The following is an 11,355-nucleotide window of genomic DNA, read 5'->3' on the forward strand; positions in this document are numbered from 1 at the left end:
TCCCTTATTCTTCATTTTCCGTCTCTCGTTATTATCCCAACATCTCCATCTTCCTTCTCCCGAGTTTGCTTATTCCCCCTTTACCCTCTCCCTCCTCCCTCCCTTTCCATCCTCGTTCACTTTTATCCATTTTTTTTCCACTTCTTACTTCTTCCTTTTAGCGCCTCCCTCTCTCCCCTTAGCTCCTCCTTCTCTCCCCTTAGCTCCTCCCTTCTTCTCTTGGCTCCTCCCTCCCTCTCCTTAGTTGTCTTTAGTTCATCTCTACCTCTCTTTGGCTCCTCCCCCTTTCTCTTTAGTTATTCTTTTCCTCTCTTTAGCTCCTCCCTCTCCTCTTTTTTTATTTTTTAGTTCTTCCCTCCCTTCTCTTCCATTCATCCCTTATCCTAAACCCCAAGCCGGTCTCCCCCCCCCCCCTATTTACCTCTCTCCACCCAAACCCTTCACCTTTAACTCCTTCGTCCTTCCCTCTCCCCAATCACCCTTTTACCCCTACCCCTACTCCCACCTTCATCCCCGTCCCCCTACTCCCACCTTCATCCCCGTCCCCCTACTCCCACCTTCATCCCCGTCCCCCTACTCCCATCTTCATCCCCGTCCCCCCACTCCCACCTCTCTCCCCACCTCTACCCCTACCCAGCCTTAATCCGAGAAAGGTAAGGACCCCGTGAATCATCAACCCCTAAGGAAACGGAGGTTTGGGGGGGGGGGGGGGGGGTTGGAGAAACACACACGTGCACACACATACACGTACAGATTCTCATACACTTACACACACGCACGCACACAGGCACATACACATATACACGGATACGGATACGCACACACACACACTAATACACACACACACGCACACACACAACACACACACACACACACACACACACACACACACACACACACACACACACACACACACACACACACACACACACACACGTACGCACACACATGATAGACATCGAATCGGAAAAAGCTTCTCCTTTCCTCATTATGTTGCTCGGCCTCGTGCAGTGCAGTTGCAAAGGCGAGGCTCATGCTAATCGAGAGTTCGCTGCACAGTTGCAATAGGAGGGGGGGGTGGGGTGTTTAAAGTGTTTTTCCTAGTTTCCTTTTGCTTCACTTGTTTTTTTTCAAGTTTCAGAGCTTGTTTTACTGTTACTTAAGAAAAAAAAAAATCAAGGTTTTCTTCGAATATCTTTAAAGGTTGTAAAGGTTTTGTACCTTGTTCGCCTTTCATCGTTATTATTGCTATAGTGCTGTTAGTATAATATACTTATCTTTATTATCACTATCGTGTAAATATAATTCGATATTCGATGTCAGATTTCTGTCCCTTTCACTTTTACCAACTTCCTGACAGACAAACAAAAAGATGGACATGTAGCCAGACAGACAGAGAGACAGACAAAAAAAAAAAAAAAAAAAAAAAAAAAAAAAAAAAAAAAAAAAAAAAAAAAAAAAAATATATATATATATATATATATATATATATATATATATATATATATATATATATATATATACTGATTAATTCTTTCCCAAACACAATTGTTACAAAAACAAAACTAATGCAAATAACATTTACCGTTATTTACCCAAATTGATTATATTTTTTTGTGCTGTATCCGTTGCATAAGTTATATTTTATTATGAAACGTTGAACACTAACTCGCAAAACTAAACAAAATAATAAATACAAACTATTTATCTAACACTAATCAACGTTCATTATGTATCTCTTACTTGTGTCACGTATCCACTAAGATACTGGCAACACATTACAATATATTTCATCTTCTACTCATCCCCCCCCGAAAAAAAAAAGAAAAAACGGAATCTTTCAATTACATAAGAACATAAGAAAATGAATAAAGATTTTATATATATATATATATATATATATATATATATATATATATATATATATATATATATATATATATATATATATATATATATATATATATATATATATATATATATATATGCATCAATCATCAATAACGGTATGCTCATGTCTGAGCAGCCGTGGACCTCTCCACCATCCTTCGCCACTAAACTCGATCTTACGCTTTTCTTTCCACTTGTACCATCGACAGCCCGCAAATATCTTTGATATTGTCGCTCAGTCTTATCTTCGGTTTGCCTCTTCCTCTGTTTCCTATCACCATCCCTGTCAGCAAGTTTTTCTCAATACTTTTACTTCTCATTACATGACCAATACACTTTAATTTCCTCCTGTTCAAGATGTCCAACAGCCGGTCTTTACAATTTATTTTTCTCAGCACTTCATCATTCGTCTTCTTCTCTGTCCAGCTAATACGCAGTACTCGTCTGTAACACCACATTTCAAAACTATTGATCTCTTTCCCGTCCATCTACTTCAGCACCCAACACTCAGAACCACATGATGCAATTGGGAAAACTAATGAGTTCAACAACCTCAGCCCTGTCCGCAAGGTAATGCTTCGGTCCTTCCAGATGTTATTGAGAGCAACTGTGGCGCCCCTGGCAATGGCAATTCCTCTTTCTATCTCCGGTGAATCATCACATGTATTAGTCAAAACAGCTCCAAGATAAGTGAACTCTTTCACACCTTCCACAATCACTCCACTGACTGCAACATGTTCATCATTGTCCACTGCCGGTCATCTCTGAATCTCCACGATCTCAGTCTTCTCGGCACCAAGAAACAAGCCAGCCCCTTCGCTTGCCTCTCCAACCCCATCCAGTAGCTGTTGCAGTTCAGTGACACTGCTGGCAATCAAAACCACATCATCGGCGCACCTCAGACTTGACACTTTGCATCCTCCAACATCCACAGCTCCCTCAAAATCCTCTAGAGCACCTCTCACAATTGTTTCAGAACACATATTAAAGAGGTGCGGAGACAGAATGCAACCCTGCCGCACTCCCTGTTTGACCCCGAACCACTCTGCCAACCCACAAGTGGCTCCCACAGCTGCTTGTTGTTGGTCATACATGGCTCCCACCAGCTGGATGATGCGTTTTGGAAACCTCATATCGCTCATGCCATTCCAGAGGACATCGCGATCAACAGCATCAAAAGCTATCACATAATCAATGAAACACAGGTACAGGTCTCTTTGATGTTCTCTGTTTCTCTCTATGATCAACTTCAAATTTAGAACTTGGTTTCTGGTACCCTTTCCAGGGCGAAAACCCGCTTGTTCGTCCGCAACTTCCTCTCCCAACCCCAACCTCACTCCCCCAGCAACAATCTTCAACAAAACACTGCTGCTGCGACCCATCAATGCAATTGTCCTACTATTGTTGCACTGGAGTGCGCCACCCCTCCTAGGTATGGGAGCAAAGACCGATTTTACCCAGTCTTCTGGCCATTTTCTTTCATTCCATATTTTTGTACAGAGTTTGTAGAAGAAGTATTCAACACTTTCGCCAGCATTCTTAATTAGTTCTGCTGTTATTTCATCTATTCCGGGGCTCTTGTTATTCTTTACTTCTTTTATGGCTTTTATAACTTCGTCTAGCAGTGGCGGTGGTTCATCTTCGTTGTCATTGAGTCTAATTAATGTTGTTGTTAGATCTTTATTCTTTTTGTATAGGTTGAACAATATTGATTCCATCTATCTTTGACTTCTTTTCTATCACATAAAACAAGTCCATCTTCAGTTTTGATAGTGTCCATTGTAGGTTTAAATTTTCGTGTGATGTTTCGTACTCCTTGGTAGAGTTCTTTAGTTGTCTTATTGATAGAACAGTTTTCAATTCTCTGGCAATGTTCATTTAAATATTTTTCCTTGTCGCAATAATCTTTGAATTTTTGTATTTTGTTTTTTGTAAATTACTTTTTCAACTGGATTATTGATACCCTTTGATTTTAGGCGATAGTTTCTTAAGCAGTGCTCATCAGGAGATATATGCATATACATATATATGTATGTATATATATATATATATATATATATATATATATATATATATATATATATATATATATATATATATATATATATCTTCTTTTAACGGTAGGTTCATGTCTGAGCCGCCGTGGTCACAGCATGATACTTTAATTGTAGTTTTCATGTTGTGATGCTCTTGGAGTGAGTACGTGGTAGGGTCCCCAGTTCCTTTCCACGGAGAGTGCCGTTGTTACCTTTTTTTTTTTTTTTTTTAGGTAATCATTCTCTCTATTTTATTCGGGCTTGGGACCAGCACTGACTTGGGCTGGCTTTGGCCACCCAGTGGCTAGGTAGGCATTCGAGGTGAAGTTCCTTGCCCAAGGGAACAACGCGCCGGCCGGTGACTCGGACCCTTGAATTCAGATTGCCGTCGTGACAGTCCAATGCTCTAACCATTCAGCCACCGCGGCCTCGACGATCATGGGCTTCCATGATTTTTCTTGGCAATTTAGAGCGGTGGTTTGCCATTGCCTTCCGCCCGGTGTTTTTATCGAGTCACCATCTCTATTTACCCGGCACTGACTTGGGCTGGCTTGGCCACCCAGTGGCTAGGTAGGCAATCGAGGTGAAGTTCCTTGCCCAAGGGAACAACGCGCCGGCCGGTGACTCGAACCCTCGAACTCAGATTGCCGTCGTGACAGTCTGGAGTCCGACGCTCTAACCATTCGGCCACCGCGGCCCCCATATATATATATATATATATATATATATATATATATATATATATATATATATATATATATATATATATGTATGTGTGTGTGTGTGTGTGTGTGTATGTGTGTGTGTGTGTGTGTGTGTGTGTGTGTGTGTGTGTGTGTGTGTTGACTGATATAACCTCCTAAATAGAATGTATAAATAGAAATTAATATGTTATATTTCTCTAGGATATGCAACCAGGATTTGCTTAAAGGTAACCCATTTATAGCCTGAGATTAATATTCTGCCGTTCGTCCAGCGACTAAACCTGTCAGCATTTACGTGATTTTCTTATATTTACACTCATTAATGTCGAAATCGTCTGTATCTTCAATCCAGAATTTTCATTAAATATTCACGATTTTTACCCAGAAATACGGTCACAAAACTCTACGGGTTTGAGACCCACATTAAACTAACACGAACCCTCAACGGGAGATACTGTTGTTAGATTTCGAAAGGCTTTATTTACGAAATTGGTATGCTTCAGGAATAGTGTATATAGATTTATATGTATCATATATATAGTGTATTACTATATATATAGTGCATATATATATAATGTAATGATGAAAATGTGGTATCAATTATATCATGTTTTCCTCATATCATATTGTGTGTGTGTGTGTGTGTGTGTGTGTATGTGTGTGTGTGTGTGTGTGTGTGTGTGTGTGTGTGTGTGTGTGTGTGCGTGTGTGTATGTGTGTGTGTGCATGTACTTGTGTGCGCACGTATGTACAGCCATGGACAACTTTGTTAAGATATATATATATATATATATATATATATATATATATATATATATATATATATATATATATATATATATATATATATATATATATGCTATCCACATAAACATATATATTCACTTATACATACGCACAAGTAAACACGTAATAAAAAAAAAATAATAATAATAATAAACACATAAAAACCCTAACAGCTCCGCCAATATGAAGTTCAACGGCAGGTGTTCATATAAGTGCTCCTTTTGTCAATAAGCCTAAGGTTACAGGTCATTTGTTATCAGGGATATGTCAACCTGTCGTAATTCATCTCGGGTCGGCCTGCGCAGGATTCCAGTGCAGACACGGGCGGAGGGGAATATCAATCGCTATTATTGGTTTTATTATCTTCGACGAAAGAAAGGAATTATCTGCCGCTAGAGGTTTTTTGTCATTTTTAAGATTATTATTGTTATTATTTTTATTATTTTTTATTATTATTATTATTATTATTATTATTATTATTATTATTATTATTATTATTATTATTATTATTATTATTATTATTATTATTATTATTATTATTGCTATCATTATTATCATTATTGTTATCATTATTGTTATCATTATTATTATCATTATTATCATTATTGTTATCATCATTGTCAATATTATTACTGTTACACCTATTATTATCATTATCATTATCACTTTTATTATCATTGTTTTCATTATATCTTTATTATTGTTGTTATCATTACTATTACTAATATTATTCCTATTATTTATTTTATTATTATTATTACTATCATCATCATAACTATTATTGCGGCCGCCGTGTTGCAGTGGTAGCGTTGAGGAATTCGTGGCGTAAAACCGAATGATAATAATAATAAAAATAACAATAATGATAATGATAATAATAATAATAATGATAATAATAATAATAATAATAATAATAATAATAATGATAATCAATAATAATAATAATAATGATAATAATAATAATAATAATAATAATGATAATAATAATAATGATAATAATAATAATGATAATAATAATACAATTATTATTATTGTCATTATCACTACTATTATTATTGTTATTATTGACATCCTTATTATAATCATTGTTATCATTTGTATTACATTAACATTCATTAGTGTTATAATCATTATTATCATTATCGTTATTATTATCATAATCGTTACTATCATTGTTATTATTATTATTATTTTCAATAGAATCATTATTGCCTTTCTTTCTTATTATATTATCACTATTATCATTTTTACTATTATCCTAATTATCATTCTCATTACTATTATCATTACTAACATTTTAAAAGCTTAGGATTAATCTATCGAATAATTGCTTTATCTTTTTAAATTTATCAATTCATTTTTTATTTTATTTCATTGGTTCTTTTGGCGTTGGATTGTTTTGTTTTTCGCTCATGATGAGCTTCGAAAAAATGTTTATAAAAGAAGTTATGTTCTGCTGTTTTAGTAGTTAACGGTTGCTTACTGTAGCGTGTTTTAGCGTTAATAAAAAAAAAGCTCTTGTTGTTGTAGATTTATGTATGATTATCTAATTGTTTACAGGAAGGATAAGAAAATGATAAGAAACCAGTGCAAGAAATGATCAGTGTAATAAATGAATGCCTTATCTAAATAACGATGAAGATATAAATTTCGTTATGATTTTATGAACAATAGTAATGATAACAAAAATAAACATGTGGAGAAGCAGGAATAATGAAAATAATCTTTATGGCATCAATCATTAAGAGCAAAAATTAAGAAAAAATGATGATGATGGAGACTGAGATCATAAAAAATCGTTATAACATCAATAATACAGTAAAAATCAGCACGCGAACAACACGAAATATTAGTATGCAATACCATGATTGCAATCATAATTACTATTTAATCACGCTATCAATAAAGCCCTAATGATAACCATAGAACCCTGATTTCCCATCCCCGCCCATACCCCCCTTTCCATTCCCTTGCAACAAAGCACACTGTAAACAATGCAATGAAAAATTGCACAGCGCCATTGCAGCCTTGGCGAGGTAAAGATTAAGTTAATACAGGGCCCAGCTATTGTCGAACTCTACGGAAGAAAAACCCAAGTTGCATTCACTTTGCTCCTGTTGCAAAGGGGAGAGGAAGGGGGGGGGAGAGGGGAGGAAAGGGGGAGGGAGAGGGGAGGAAGGTACAGATGAAAGGGAGGGAAAAGGGAAGGGAAATGGGTTATAGAGAGGGACAAAGAGGTGGAGATGAGAGGTGAAAGATATAAAAGAGGAAGTTTGATTAATGGTTGCAATAGAAATGGACATAGGGCGAAAGAGAGAGAACAGGGAGAGAAAGAAAGGGTAGAAAGAGTGATTTGATGTTAAGAATGAATAGAAGAAAAGAAGAAACACAAAAAAACACAGAATGAATAATTTGATGTTTGTAATATAAACGAAAAAAAAACGTATAGATAGATGGAAGGAAGAGGAAAGAGGGAAAGAGCGAAATTAGATGTTTGACATATAAAGGGAAAACACAAAAAACTTTCTGGTTATGGAGAGTAACGAAGATTAAGAAAAGGAGAGGGAAAGGAAGAGAGGGAAGAAGGAAGGTGAAGGAAGATGAGGAAAAGAGAAAGAAAGGGGAGATATAAAAGGAAGGAATAGGGAAGAAGGACGAAGAGAAGGGAAAACGAGATAGATAGACAGACAGACAGACAAAAGACAGAGAGAGAGAGAGGAGAGAGAGAGAGAGAGAGAGAGAGAGAGAGAGAGAGAGAGAGAGAGAGAGAGAGAGAGAGAGAGAGAGAGAGAGAGAGAGAAGAGAGAGAGAGAGAGAGAGAGAGAGAGAGAGAAAAGGCGAGAAGAAAAAAGGGAGAGAGAGAGAAAAGAAAGGGAAATGAAAAGAAAAGAAAAGAAGAAGAAGAGAGAGAAAAAGAAAAGAGAGAGAGAGAAAAAAAGAGAAATCTCTCAGGTAAGCAATATAGATCTTCGGCCTTATCTGGAGATGGGTGCCCCTCAAGGAATGTTTTTTGGGAATCTTGCATATTGCAATTCTTGAGAGGCGGAGGTTTTTGCAAATGGAGTACCAAAGGATGGGGAAAGGAAGAGGATAATAAAGAAGATGATGATGGTAATGTTATGAGTTGTTATTAGAATGATTATTGTTATCATTGTTATTAATGGTGTTGAAGATGATGGGAGTAGGAATGATAATGAGAGTAGGAATGGTGATGATGATAAAGATGATGATGATGATGATGATGATGATGATGATGATGATGATGATGATGATGATGATGATGATGATGGTGATGATGATGATGATGATAATGCACCGTTGACCCTTTTGCAAATGGTAAAAGGTAAATCATTGCGAACGCCCCCCTCCCCTCCTCTCTCTCTCTCTCTTTCTATCCCTCCCCTTCTCTCTCTCTCTCTCTCTCTCTCTCTCTCTCTCTCTCTCTCTCTCTCTCTCTCTCTCCCTCTCTCTCTCTCTCTCTCCTCTGCCCTCTCTCTCTCTCTCTCTCCTCTCTCTCTCTTCCATGTGAGTGGGTGAAGAGGCAGAGGGAGAGAGAGGAAGAAGAAACAAAAAGAGAAAGAGAGGGAAAGAAAGAGAAAAAATACAGAAAGAGCGAGAGAAAGAAAAAAAGGAAAGCGAGACAGAGAGAACACGAAAAGGGAATAAAGAGAAACAGAGAAAACACAAAAAAAAAAAAAAAAAGAATAGCATCCCTTAAGCCTTATACATTTCCAGCCACAATGCGATCCATTTGCCATCATCATTGCCCATCATTGCACGTCATTGCACATCATGCACCGTGGTCGCCGCTGCCACCGCAAGCAATATCCGTTCGCGACTGCTTTGAGCTAAGGTGGGGGAAGGGGGGGGTAGAGAGGGCTGTGTGATCGACCATTGCATGCTGAGTCGTGATGCAATTGCACTATGGAGGCCGGAAGGAGAGGGTGGAGGAGAAAAGGGAATTAGGAAGGGGAAAGATGACCAACCATCGAAAGGGTTATTGCTTGTATTATCATCATTATGATGGTTATTGTTTTTATTGCTATTGTTATCCTGTGCCTATGTATATACGTATACACACACACACACACACACACACACACACAACATCTCTCACTCTCTCTCTCTCTCCCTGCGTGTGTGTGTGTGTGTGTGTGTGTGTGTGTGTGTGTGTGTGTGTGTGTGTGTGTGTGTGCGTGCGTGTGCGTGTATGCGTGTGTGTGTCTTTATGTGCAATCTACGTGGCGTGTGCTTCCTTATCTATCAATTTCTATATAAATACACTTTATATATATACACACGTACGTATGTCTAAACACAGTCTTCCTCGGGGGTTGCTTACGTCATTTGCACTCAACAAAATCGAAAACATGGCCATCAATTCAAGTATTTATGAAAGAGTGGCACGCGCATAATCTGATTAACATTATGGTTAATATCTTGTGGCTGCAATCAGGTTCCATGAGTTTATAATATAAATCGTAGTATTAAAGATGTTTTTCTTTCGTTTCAACATGGAAGGATTGCAGATGAAAATTTTTTTTTTTTTTTTTTTTTTTTTTTTTTTTTGCTGGTTTTAATTGATGTGATTGAATTTGGTGGTTAATGATAGCGAGGTGGTGAAATTATAGATTATGGTTACTAATGATAGCGATGATAATTTTGATAATGGTTTTGATAGCAATTTGTCATCATAACGAATAGGTAATAATGATAATAACAATGAAAACTATAATAATAATCAAGGATGAAAAAAATTAGTAACATTATCAATAATTGACTGTTATGGCGATAATATAATGATAAAAAAAAAATAATGATGATAATGATGATAATTGTGCTAATGATCATGATAATAACAGTTATAAAAATGATAACAAAACTAATAGTTATAATAACATATAACGATGATAATGATAATAATAATATGATAGATAATACTGATAACAATGTTGATGTAAGTAATAATGATGACGATTGTCATGATATTGATAATGGTAGAAGTAATTAAATAAATATGGATAATGATAATAGTAAAAGCAAAAAACAACAATAACAACAACAACATAACAATAACAATAATTGCAGTGACAATAATAGATAGCAATAGATACCTTAGTGATACCGTTATGCCTTTAGTATTGCATAACGTTCGTCTCCCTCTCTCTCCTCCTCCCTCTTATTTTCTCTCCATTCCCTTCCTCCTTCTCCATTAATCCCTCTTCCTCTCTCTCCCTCTCTCTCCTGCTCCTATCCCTTTCTCTCCCTCTTCTCCGTCTCCTCCTTCTCCGTCTCCGTGTCCATATTCCTCTCTCTCCCTCTCCTTCTCCATCTCCCTTTTCTCTCCTTCTCCTCTCCTTCTCCCTCCCTCCCTCCCTCCCCCTCCCCTCCCTCCCCCTCCCTCCCTCCCTCCCCCTCCCTCCCTTCCTCCCTCCCTCCCTCCCTCCCTCCCTCCCTCCCCCTCTCCCTTCTTCCTTCCTGCCCAGCGAATGGAATCACTTTATCGTCTCTTCTTCATTTCGATTTTCGATATTGGAAATAGGGAAGGGACATGGGGGAGGGGAGGAGGAGAGGGGGGAGGGGGGTGAAAGAGGAGAGGGGGGGGTGAAAGAGGGAGAAATGGGAAGGAGGGTAGAGAGGAGAAGAGGGAAGGGGGGAGGGGGATGAAAGGGATGGCGGGGAGTGGAGGTGGGGAGGAAGGGGGAAGAGAGTGGGGGAAGGGGAGGGAAAGGGAGGGTGGAGAGGAGGGAAGGGAAGGTAGGATAGGAAGAACAGAAAAGGGAAGAGAGGGAGGAGAATGAAGTGGGAGGGAGGACACAAGCTGGCCATAGGGGAAGGGGATGGGGAGGGGAGGACGGGGAAGGATGGGGAAGATAAAGGAAAGGTAGAGGAAGGGAAGATATTAAGGGAGGACAGAGGGATGGGGAAGGTAAGAAAAA

The sequence above is a fragment of the Penaeus monodon genome, chromosome 7, assembly GCF_015228065.2.
Source record: "Penaeus monodon isolate SGIC_2016 chromosome 7, NSTDA_Pmon_1, whole genome shotgun sequence".
NCBI classification, from domain to species: Eukaryota; Metazoa; Arthropoda; class Malacostraca; order Decapoda; family Penaeidae; genus Penaeus; species Penaeus monodon.